Below are 12855 nucleotides of genomic sequence, written 5' to 3' on the forward strand. Positions count from 1 at the left end.
AAAGTGGCTTAAATTATAATAGCAGTGTTCTCCAGTGACCTTAGATATTCCTGTAATAATGTCACCTCTGTGTTGTACATTATGGTGACTGTCGGGGGGCGCTCTTTTACTCTTCTCCCTGAGGAGCTCCGCCCACTCTTCACAATGTCGGTGCTGCGGACAGGACTGTGGACAAATGGGAAGAGTCACATTCATTGCATCATTAACAAAGCAATGGGGGCAGTGTACATAGCAACTAGGACATGACAGGTTCCCTTTAAGCTTAGAGCTGGGGGAGATGTTGATGTAGCAAACCATAAAAAGTAATATCTGTTTTAAAAAACAAGAACTAGGAAGAAATTGGCAACTAAGTGATAAACTCTTACTGTATGTTATCTAGAAAGAAATTGCGATCTAAGTGACAAAAACTCATGTTACACTTGTAACACATTAGAATTGTTTGTTAGAGAAACTGTAAATAGTTTTTTCCCAAAGGTTTCAAATTTGAAAATCTGCACTACACTCTTGTAAACAAGTTCAAACACCAGCTCCTAACAGTAGATAATGAAAAAGTAAGTAAAAATTAAACAAGTATATAATAAAAAGGTGACTTAATTATGCAGTATTGTAGTAGGTGTTCCCTACCTGGACTCTATCAGGGGAAGGCAACTAAATTCTCTGTCAGTAGCAACCTAAAGAAGATTAAAAAATCAGGACTGGGGATTATTATATCCGGGATAAGTGGTATTCAAGTCTGCATGTTATTGAAGGGTTGGTCCGGCACAAAATATGTCCTTTCTATATATCTATCATTACATCCTTGCCACTTTTGTAATTATCTTTATTATAACATTCTCTACACTTCTCCATATCTAGCTAATCCCTAAATGTGTTTTTTTACTGCACTTCCTGTGATGCTTGTGACGCGCCCCCAGGGCCGTGGGGTACTCGGCAGCCGGACCTCTGAATCCCGGTTGGCGGGGAATATCACGGTGGCTGGCCCGGTCCGTGACCCAGGGCGGTCAGTGCAAAAGGAGGAATATTTTAGAAAGTTCGTGGCGCCACCTGTGGTGTCTGGTGAGGATCACCAGCGCTGCAACAGTCCTCTGAGGCAGATGTTAGGGCAGCTTGTGATGGGACGGCTCCCCACAGGTGGAGCAGGCCTCAGGGCAGTGAAGTGGGAGAGCGTGGGTTGCGCTGGGCATTGTAGTGCAGGGGGAACAATGGCGCCGATGAAAGAATGGACCGAGGCAGTACAGTGCAGTCATCCGAGATTTTACTCACAGTTCGTAAGACAGCCCACAGGTGCACTGTACAGGTGAAGGCCTCCCGTGTCGTGCTGCGTTCACCGGGCAGGGGTTCAATCCTTCCTCAGGCAGCTTGGGAATACCTGGCAGAACCCCACTTTCTCATGTTCCTATTTTGACCGTCTTCACACTGGGTCCTTCTCCCTCCTGCCCTGCGCTGCCCACTCTGAATCCTGTTTGGGTACTCTGAAGTCCCTCCTGTCCGTCGGAGTTACACAGACTTGCTTGACCCTCAGGGGACTAGAATGCGGCTACGATCCCTCTGTCTTCTGACAGATGCGGGGCATACGGGTGCCGTCCTGCACGCGCCGTACCCCCTAGGATCCCTTCTTAGAACGGAGCCTACTCCCTGCTCCCCTCCTGGGCCTCCTGACTTGGCCCTACTTGTGGAGCAGATCTCCTAATGATACTTTGCTCCCGGACTGTTCTTCTGAACTGTCCCAAGCTGTTCTTCTTAACAGCTCTCCCTAACTGAACAACCACCTAACTGCCACCCTAAGATGGCTTCCCTATTTTATACTCCTACCAAAGTGCTCCCTCTAACTACTTCCTCCACCCACACCCACTACTGGTTCCCCCTACCTTTGGGCTCCCCCCACTCCAGCCAGGGTCAGGGCTCAGCAGCTGCGCTCTGCATGTTGCCCCTCCAGCCGGCCTGGAGTAGTGTAGTGTTGGATGCAGGTGTTTGGGGTTCCGGGCAGCACTCCCTCCTTACCTGAGAGAAGGGAGACACCACACCTCTGGGTGAGGTGCAGTACCTCTGTGGTGACTGAACCCTCAGGGGCGCCACACTTGATTTGAGGGAGTCTCAAAGGAAGTCATCTATTACCCCTCCTGAAACAGAACGTCACCAGGGGGATTGCTGCAGTTACTTGCTAGAGTTTATTGCATTGCTGACCTTTGAAGATGTCCTGGATCTATGATGATAAACACTGTGGGAGAGGTGACTGCAGCGCTAGCACTCTGCTTCTATCTCTGCTGTCACATCTTCTAACTGTGAAACAAGACGTTGTCAGAGGGCAATGATAGAAGCAGTGACTGACATCAGTGCTGCCCAGCAAGATCTAGCACCACCCTCAAACTAATCATTTTGAGAGGTCAGTGTTAGAAGTTGTGGGGCAGCGCTGGTGTCACTTACTGACAGGGGCAGGCTGGTCTGGGGGGCAGAGGGGCATGTACCCTCCAGGCTGGTCTCCTAGAAGCAGTTTTGGGCCACCTGATGTTGCACCTTTAAATGTAAATGATCTGGCTGCACCCTTCTGCAGAAGCCAGGCGTCTCTCACACGCTAGCCCAGCATGAGAGGAGCGTGTGGGAGAAGATTACTGTCAGCAGCACAGTACCTGGGGCTGGCAGAATAAAGAGAGGTGAGCACAATGTAAGTGCTGCTATAGCCACTGCTTCTTTAGTGAGTGCCAGTAATGGCTGCACAGGCAGGAGACGACTCGTCTGTGGTGATAGGCTGAGTCAGTCCATGACGTCTTGTACTGCCGGCGAGTAGTCCCAGTGCCTGTGCGGCCATTACTAGCTCTCACTAGCAGGAGGACAGATCTTCTCCCCACTGACCTGGGGAGACCGTTGTTTCTGTCCCCTTCTGTGTCTGGCAGCAGATCATTATACTGCAGTGCCCAGACAAGAGCTGTGTTCACACTGAGGGGGAGTGAGCCATAAATCCATCACCTCTCACTCATAAGCAGAACATGTGGCCAGTAAACCTTGTCCCATTGCTCCCAGACCATATAATAATCAGAATAGCAAAACTACAATGGATTTAGAGGACTGAAAGTTTGCTAAAGTGTATTTTTGTTCGCTATCTCACTTCTGCTTGAGAAACTGTATAATTTAAAGGGGTTGTCCAGATAGGTGGATGACTTATCTACCGGATTAAGTCATCAATTTGAGCTTGTTAGAGTCCAACATCCTGCCCCCCCTACCACCGATCTGCTGTTAATTGTGTTATTTGGGCCAGATATAATAACTGAATGTTGTTGCAAATGGTAGTTCCATTCAATGTGTAGCAGGCGCTGCTGGGGGAGCTCTTATTATAGGTGCAGCCGTTCTGCAGTACCCGGCAGCGCCTGCTACACAGCAGCACCCGCAGTTTGCAGCTCCATTCAAAGTGTTTACATCTTGCTGCAAATATCAGCAGATCGCAGGGCCGCCATCAGGGTATTACTGCCCTTACTGCTGTATGGGTCCCCGTGAGCAGCAGTAAAGAGGGGGGGGGGCCGGACCCAGTCGGGGCCCCCCCTCTTGTGCTTCTGCTCACGGGGCCCCTGGCCCATGCTGTAATAAAGTGCCGAGCGCTGGGGCGTGGCACACATCTCGGCGCTGGGTTCCTTCCCGGAGCTGCGCAGCTGCAGCAGCTCCTTCATACTTCTCCTGACTTCACGTATGCGCCGTCACCTGACCAAAGTCAGGAGAACCCGGCGGCGGCGTGCATCTCCTCGTCGCAGCAGGAATGCCAGGAGGCTGCAGGGATTGTATGAGAGGTAAGTATGACAACTCTATTTTTTTTAAATAGAATTAATTAAATCGGAGTTGGGGGGTGAGCTGCACATGGGGGAGTGAGAGTGGGGGGGGAGGAGCTGCACATGGGGAATTGGGAGTGGGGGGTGAGCTGCACATGGGGAATTGGGAGTGGAGGGATGAGCTGCACATGGGGAATTGGGAGTGGGAGCTGCACATGGGGAATTGGGAGTGGGAGGGGGATGAGCTGCACATGGGGAATTGGGAGTGGGGGGTGGATGAGCTGCACATGGGGAATTGAGAGTGGGGGGAGGATGAGCTGCACATGGGGAATAGGGAGTGGGGGGATGAGCTGCACATGGGGAATTGAGAGTGGGGGGATAAGCTGCACATGGGGAATTGGATTGGGGGGGAATGAGCTGCACATGGGGAATTGGGAGTGGGGGGGTGAGCTGCACATGGGGAATTGGGAGTGGGGGGGTGAGCTGCACATGGGGAATTGGGAGTGGGGGATGAGCTGCATATGGGGAATTGGGAGTGGGAGCTGCACATGGGGAATTGGGAGTGGGAGGAGGATGAGCTGAACATGGGGAATTGGGAGTGGCGGGTGGATGAGCTGCACATGGGGAATTGAGAGTGGGGGGAGGATGAGCTGCACATGGGGAATAGGGAGTGGGGGGATGAGCTGCACATGGGGAATTGAGAGTGGGGGGATAAGCTGCACTTGGGGAATTGGATTGGGGGGGAATGAGCTGCACATGGGGAATTGGGAGTGGGGGGGTGAGCTGCACATGGGGAATTGGGAGTGGGGGGGTGAGCTGCACATGGGGAATTGGGAGTGGGGGATGAGCTGCATATGGGGAATTGGGAGTGGGAGCTGCACATGGGGAATTGGGAGTGGGAGTAGGATGAGCTGAACATGGGGAATTGGGAGTGGCGGGTGGATGAGCTGCACATGGGGAATTGGGAGTGGGGGGAGGATGAGCTGCACATGGGGAATTGGGAGTGGGGGGGTGAGCTGCACATGGGGAATTGAGAGTGGGGGGGAATGAGCTGCACATGGGGAATTGGGAGTGGGGGGGTGAGCTGCACATGGGGAATTTGGAGTGGGAGCTGCACATGGGGAATTGGGAGTGGGAGGAGAATGAGCTGCACATGGGGAATTGGGAGTGGGGTGTGGATGAGCTGCACATGCGGAATTGGGAGTGGGGGGAGGATGAGCTGTACATGGGGAATTGGAAGTGGGGGGTGGATTAGCTGCACATGGGGAATTGGGAGTGGGGGGAGGATGAGCTGCACATGGGGAATTGGGAGTGGGGGGAGGATGAGCTGCACATGGGGAATTGGGAGTGGGGGGAGGAAGAGCGTATGGTGGATTGGGAGTGGTGGGTGGGAAGAGCGCATGGTGAATTGGGGGTGTGGACAGCAAATGGTGAATTGGGAGTGGGGAGAGCACATGATGAATTGGGAGTGGGGGGGTGGGGAGAGCAAATGGGCGTGGAGGAGAGTAAATGATGATGAATAGAGGGTGGGGGTGGGGAGAGCACTGACGTGACATAATGAATTGGGGCAGAGGGTGCATGTAAATATAATGAATCGGGGGAGCAGGAGGTACAGAGTGGTGGAGTTGCGGATGCTGGAGTGTGACTGGTAATAAATTGGGGGAAAGAGTACAGGTTCTAATTCATTTAAATATTTATTAGGTGGGGAAAGTGGCTATTTACAGTTAGTGGTGGCGCCGTGGTGGATTACAATTTATATTTGGAATGGTGGGTTGCGTAATGACTAATTATATATTAATGGTGGGTGCACATCTGTATTCAGCTATGTAATGTACAAGTTGGGGAATGTGCTCTAGATAACTGTGTGTTATGTTATCCAGAGATAAGTCCTGGCTGGAAGAAGTGATGGAGGTCTGTGCTGGTTTTAGGAGAAAAGCGAAGATGAAGGACTTCACCTAGAGATGTCACCAGTGAGTCAGTGTATTACATGTACACTGACACTATACACTATATACTATGTACAGGGCTCCTGTGTATAATGTCATTGGTGATCACTGTATTACATGTACTCTATATACAGAGCTCCTGTGTATAATGTCACTGGTGATCACTGTATTACCTGTACACTGACACTATATACAGAGCTCCTGTGTATAATGTCACTGGTGATCACTATATTACCTGTACACTTACATTATGTAGCATCGACGACGCCGTCCCTCTCACCTCCCCGCTCCTGGCGCGGTGTCCTCCAGCGCCTCTCTCCCCGCTGCTTCCGGCACGCGCTCCTTCCCCGGCAGTGTGCTTAGGGCGCGCGCGCGCGCTCCCCCTCTCTTAAAGGGACCGCGCGCGCCGTCCTAAGGAGTCCCCGGCCAATTGCCGGAGGACCTCCCATATATAAGGCACCTCCTCCAAAATGGAGGTGCCCGAGCAATGTTGTTGCAAGCCTTCACTCTGCTTCATCCCTCAGGTCCCGTTACCAGTTACCTGCTAGTCACCTGCCAGATTCCTGCTTGATACCTGCCTGATATCCGCTACCCGCTTGCAAGCCTGCGGTCCAACGGTCTGCCCTCCGACTCCTGTCTGTCTGTCTATGGACCAGCCTGCCCGCACACCTGGGAGCGCTCACCTGTTACCTGCCTGCTAGCCTACCTGGAGGCTCTGCCGTCACTTGCCGTGACTACCTGCCTGTCCAGAGACTCTTGCCCGCTCACCTGGGAGCGCTCACCTGTTACCTGCCTGCTAGCCTACCTGGAGGCTCTGCCGTCACTTGCCGTGACCACCTGCCTGTCCAGAGACTCTTGCCCGCTCACCTGGGAACGCTCACCTGTTACCTGCCTGCTAGCCTACCTGGAGGCTCTGCCGTCACTTGCCGTGACCACCTGCCTGTCCAGAGACTCTTGCCCGCTCACCTGGGAGCGTCCATCCGCTACCTGTCTGCTAGTCTACCTGGAGGTTCTGCCGTCACTTGCCGTGACTACCTGCCTGTCCAGAGACTCTTGCCCGCTCACCTGGGAGCGCTCACCTGTTACCTGCCTGCTAGCCTACCTGGAGGCTCTGCCGTCACTTGCCGTGACCACCTGCCTGTCCAGAGACTCTTGCCCGCTCACCTGGGAACGCTCACCTGTTACCTGCCTGCTAGCCTACCTGGAGGCTCTGCCGTCACTTGCCGTGACCACCTGCCTGTCCAGAGACTCTCGCCCGCTCACCTGGGAGCGCTCACCAGCCACCAGCCTGCTGCCCTTCTACCCAGAGACTGTCCCTGTCACTTGCCGTGACTACCTGCCCCTCTACCCAGAGACTGTCCCTGTCACTTGCCGTGACTACCTGCCCGTCTTCCCTGGGAGCCACCCGCTTCCTTACAAAGACTGCCCCCTTGTATAGTTGCTCAGAGGTTCCACCTCCCAGACCCGTTACACATTATACACTGTATACCATGTACAGAGCTCCCGTGTATAATGACACTGGTGATCACTGTATTACCTGTACACTGACACTATATACAGAGCTCCTGTGTATAATGTCACTGGTGATCACTGTATTACCTGTACACTGACACTATATACAGAGCTCCTGTGTATAATGTCACTGGTGATCACTATATTACCTGTATACTTACATTATACACTGTATACCATGTACAGAGCTCCCGTGTATAATGACACTGGTGATCACTGTATTACCTGTACACTGACACTATATACAGAGCTCCTGTGTATAATGTCACTGGTGATCACTGTATTACCTGTACACTGACACTATATACAGAGCTCCTGTGTATAATGTCACTGGTGATCACTATATTACCTGTATACTTACATTATACACTGTATACCATGTACAGAGCTCCCGTGTATAATGGCACTTAAGGTAATATTAGTATTGTGTTTTTTATTAATGATCAGTATTGTAGTATTCAGTAACAATGTGGTGGTAATATGTGGTCTGGTCATGGAGTGGTGGTTTTTGTCCCTTCTATGTGGTATTATTCGGTCACTATGTGGTAGCAATATGTGATTTGGTCATGGTGTGGCGGTATTCCTTGTATGTGGTATTGTTCGGTCACTATGTGGTGGTAATATGTGGTCTGGTCATGGTGTGGTGGTATTATATCCTTGTATGTGGTATTATTGGTCATTTTAGAAAATGTACATGGCACATTCCCTTAAAGAATAATAAATAAAAATATACCTAAAAAGAGTATTGGATATTTTAAGAAAATTTTAATAGTTTAGAATACAGTAGGGCCCGGCCAGAGGAGTTTACCTTATCGTGGTGGCGGCTTTAAAAATCTTTTGGCCAAAACACAAGCTGCTGGCTATGTGTGTGATCTGGTGTTCACTGGGAACTGGTAATGTGTGATTGGTGAGGACGGGGTGCAGAAGTGGAGTTTCTCCAAGAGTGTGCGGTGGGACTGTAGAAGGTTCGAGGGATGGAGGCGGAGCCTGGGCAGAGTTTCAAGGGGGCCCGAAAATTTTGCCAGTATGGGGCCCCAAAATTCCTGGTGGCGGCCCTGGCTGATTAGCAGCGGTACCTGACCACAAACCATCTAATAGTGATGACTTATCCCATGAACAGGTCATCACTGTGTTTTGACCAGACTGCTACTTTAGTTGTGCAGTTGTATAGACATCAGGCGCAGAGCGTGTATGTGATGAACTTCAGTATCAGGTTTAGACCTCATTCAGACATCCATGTTGCACATACATGTTCTGTCCGTGATTTTCACAGATAAAACACGTGCCCATTATTTTTTCTTTAAATCCATTGTAGCCTATGTGGCTGTTCACATGTCACACTTGCTTTTTTACAGACCATGTGTCTGTGCAAACCTCATAGAGACATGTCCGTTTTTCTTAGATATCACAGATGAAAAGTGACAATACCAGTCTATGGGTCCATGAAAAACACGTACAGCACATGGACTGCATCCTTGTACAATCCATGTGCCGTCCATATTTAATATTGCAAAGCATGGAAGAAGCTTTTTAATTTATTTATCACTGATGAAATTGATGGTGAAAACGGACCAAACACTGATGACATTGATTCAAAACCCTGATGACACCGGTACCATACTTTCACATACGTGTTTAAACATGGACGTGTGAATGAGATCTAAGAAGGTAGAGTAGATATGGAGGCCGCTCTAACCCTGTGACCCCACAAGTCTGGAGCCAAACCTCGTAGTGTAGTTACCGAAGTAGGGAAAAAAATTGTAAAAATATAAAAAAAAATATGAGAAGATAATTTAAAAAAAACTAAAAATATATTGTACCCATAAAGAAATATTATTATAAAAAATAAACAATAAAATTACACATATTTGGTATCGCCGCGCCCTGAACTACCTGACCTATAAAACTGTCCCACTAGTTAACCCCTTTAGTGAACACGGTAAAAAAAAAACGAAACAAAAAACGGTGCTTTATCATCATACTGCCGAACAAAAAGTGGAATAAAGCGCGATCAAAAAGATGAATGTAAATAAAAATGGTTCCGCTGAAAATGTCATCTTGTCCCACAAAAAACAAACCACCATATGGCTCCATCAGCCAAAAAATAAAAAAGTTATAGCTCTCAGACTAAAGAATAATAATTTTTTCTATAAAATAGTTTTTATTGTGTAAAAGCACCAAAACCGATATAAATGTGGTATTGCTGTAAACGTACTGACCCGAAGAATAAATGTGTCTTATCAATCTTACCACACACGGAACGGCATTAAAAAACAATTCTGGAATTGTTGTTTTTTGTTTATTCTGCCTCCCAAAAATTGGAATAGAAAGTGATCAAAAAATGTCACGTGCCTGAAAATGGTACCAATAAAAACGTCAACTTATCCCTCAAAAAACAAGCCATCACATGACTCAGTTGGCCGAAATATGGAAAAATTATAGCTCTCAAAATAAGGCGATGCAAAAACTAGTCTTTGCAAAAAAAACGTTTATTAGTGTGTGACAGCTGCCAAACATAAAAACCCGATTTAAATCTGGTATCGCTGTAATCACACTGACCCGAAGAATAAAGTTGTTTAATCACTTACACCGCACGAGGAATGGCATAAAAATAAATAAAACCAATTATTCACCTGTTGCTGATTGGTTCATTCTGCCTCCCAAAGATCGCAGTATGGCTTGGCTTACATTTATTCTGCACTCTGCGCTGAGCGCTTACACCAGGGTTTCCGTGTAAATCTCTGAAATACGTCATTCAGACGGAACCCTCGGTGGAAGATCCCCTGTAATGAGGGAGATGGAGACATGGTGTCCGTCTTTTTATTAGGCGTGCTTAAAACTGCCGTCTACCACAGTTTTGTGAACTTTTGAAAAAAAGGACACCTCTAAACAGAGGCCAGGTGGAGTACAGAGTAATTCTGCTGCCTCACTATAGTGAATGGATCCCTCAGGACAGGGTTAGGGTTGTGTCAGGGTTAGGGTTGTGTTAGGGTTACGGTTGTGTTAGAGTTAGGGTTGTGTTAGGGTTAGGATTAGGGTTGTGTTAAGATTAGGGTTGTGTTAGGATTAGGGTTGTGTTGGGGTTAGGGTTGTGTTAGGGTTAGAGTTGTATTAGGGTTGTGTTAGGGTTAGGGTTGTGTTAGGATTAGGGTTACGGTTAGGATTAAGGTTGTATTAGGGCCAGGGTTGTGTTAGGGTTAGGGCTGTGTTAGGGTTAGGGTTGTGTTAGAGTTAGGGCTGTGTTAGGGTTAGGGTTGTGTTAGGGTTAGGATTAGGGTTATTGTTAGGATTAGAGTTAGGATTAGAGCTAGGCTTGGGTTAGGGTTGTGTTGGGGTTGGGATTTTTTTCAAAAGTAAAGAAAAAATTATGATGACGACATGGCGACTAGTGTTGAGTGCAAGTGTTCGCTACTTAAGTTTGCACCGGGTGCTCAGGTATGCACCGAGTAGCGTGGGTGCTTGAGTGACAAACTAAGAATGGGCCGCTCCTGGGCCAGTGTTGCGTGTTTGCCCCCCAGACCAAAATTTGCCAGCCAGCCCCTGCTTACTGATACTCTGTCCTCCCCTTGATGATGTATTTTTTCACAGTTAAACACTGCAGCGCAGAGTTAGAAGCTGAGTGCCAGTGCTGCACTCGCCTCCCCCCAGATTTTATCACCATGGATCCAGGTCATCTTCAGAGGGCGGCTGTGAGGAGCTGCCCATTTACTAAAGACTTTTCCAGCATGGAGCACCCATTTTCATCAATCTTATTGTTGTGTTTTGTTAGAAATTTGCTGGCTGTGTTTTATTAGGGATTTGTTTGCTCAGCAGTTCAACCTCAGGTATCAATGCTTCCATTCAGTGACCTTATCTCAGTCAGGAGCCTTAAACCATTGTTCTCTGAAAGGAGCCATCACCACAGGGGTCACCAGTGATGGGCATCTGAAAGATTTTTCATTCTTACAGCTAAAAGCTAATGTCTAAGGGGCAGGGGACTGATCCCAGGGAGGGCGAAAAGAGAAGTCACATGTTTAGTCAAGGAGTTGTGTGGAAGGACATCGAAGGAATAGGATCGAGACTGAGGACCTGGACCATGGATGGATCGATGGCATTTGGAGATCAGTACCGACTGGGCTGGATAAACGTGCTACAGTTGGGAGACATGTCACTGGGATTTAAACTTTCTTAAAGGAGTGTGCTACTGGATATCTGTGCTTCCATTGTTCTATCTGTCGTATGGAGGATTGTGGACTGAAACAATTGTATTTTGGACATTTACCTGAAATTGCTGTATTACCTTGGATGTAACGAATAAAATATTGTTGCATTGTTAACCTGCCTCGGTGATTATTAAAACCCACAATCTCAGATCTTCACAGCAGCGATGCAAGAAACTGTAGTATGTAACTGCAGCATAGCCCCGTGATGATGTCCTGTTCCAGGAGGGGAGATAGATGCTGCAGAAAAGTGAGCGCAGCCCCAGCCTTCTGTAACATCCTGTTTGAGACTCCTCTCAGACAAAACGTCACAGGAAGAGAAGTTAAAAGACACATTTAGGGATTAGTATGATAGGGAGAAGTGTGGGGAATTTTATAATAAAATTAATTACAAAAGTGTTAGGGTGTAAAGATAAATATTTAGAAAGGACATTTTAGGTACTGGATCACCCCTTTAACTTCTGCTTCTGGCTCAGTTCAGGCGATTTGAATATTGGCACAAAAAATGAAAAAATAGGGCTCACACACCTTTAGTATTAAACTAACCCCTTCACGACCATAGACATACCCAGACATTCTGGTTGGGAAGGTGATCCCGACCTAGTTCGTATGGGTACGTCATGGTGAACATGGGGGCACAGGAGCTGTGCCCGGGCGATCGCCACCGGGAGCTCGGCTTGCGTAATAGACGAGACCCAACTCTCACAACCAGGAGCATTGCACACACTTCCCCCAGCTGTTTAAACCCCTAAATGCCGCCATCGATGGTGACCGCAGCATTTAGAAGGCAGGGAGAGGGAGGGGGCTCCCTATCCCGTCCAATCGACGCCAACGTGACGTTATGGTGAGGGCCCAATAATTGCCATGGCATACCGAGGTTGTCATGACTTCCCCTGGGTTACCCAGCTACGGAAAGCCTGTTAGACCATGCTCAGAGCATGGTCTAAGAGGCTTCTGTCAGTGCAGCACTGACAAGTATAATATGTTGCATTGTTTGTGCATTACAATGTATTATACCAGCGTTCAGAGTGATAAAAGTTAAAGTCCCGTAGAGGGACTAAGTAGGAAAGTAAAAAAAATTGTAAAAATATTTTTTTTGTAAAAAATCTGAAAATAATAAAAAAAAATAAAAAAAATATTATACCCATAAATAAGTATTTTTATGTAAAAAAATAAGATAAACAAAAAAAGTACAAATATTTGGTATCACCAAGTCCAGAATGACCTGACCTATAAAACTTTCACACTAGTTAACCCCTTCAGTGAACACCGTAAACAAAATAAATAAAAAACAGGGCAAAAAATTATGCTTTTTAATCATATCAAAAATCCAAAAGTGGATTAAAACGCGAGTGATTAAGATTAAAAAGAGTGTAAATAAAAATGGTATCACTGAAAATGTCATGTTGTCCCACCAAAAACAATCATACAGCTCCATCAGTG

At 47.8% G+C, this 12855-nt stretch overlaps 1 long non-coding RNA gene across 1 annotated transcript; it reads left to right on the forward strand.

Moving 5' to 3' along the window:
• The first annotated feature begins 2567 nt into the window (after positions 1–2567).
• Positions 2568–11529, forward strand: LOC141165046 (uncharacterized). Its single transcript, XR_012251040.1, has 2 exons — positions 2568–2651; positions 6226–11529. It is a non-coding gene; the product is annotated as an uncharacterized lncRNA (long non-coding RNA).
• The last annotated feature ends 1326 nt before the right edge of the window (positions 11530–12855 follow it).

The sequence above is a fragment of the Phyllobates terribilis genome, unplaced genomic scaffold (genome assembly GCF_046119375.1).
Source record: "Phyllobates terribilis strain yellow unplaced genomic scaffold, ASM4611937v1 Scaffold_11__3_contigs__length_659146591, whole genome shotgun sequence".
Lineage (NCBI taxonomy): Eukaryota > Metazoa > Chordata > Amphibia > Anura > Dendrobatidae > Phyllobates > Phyllobates terribilis.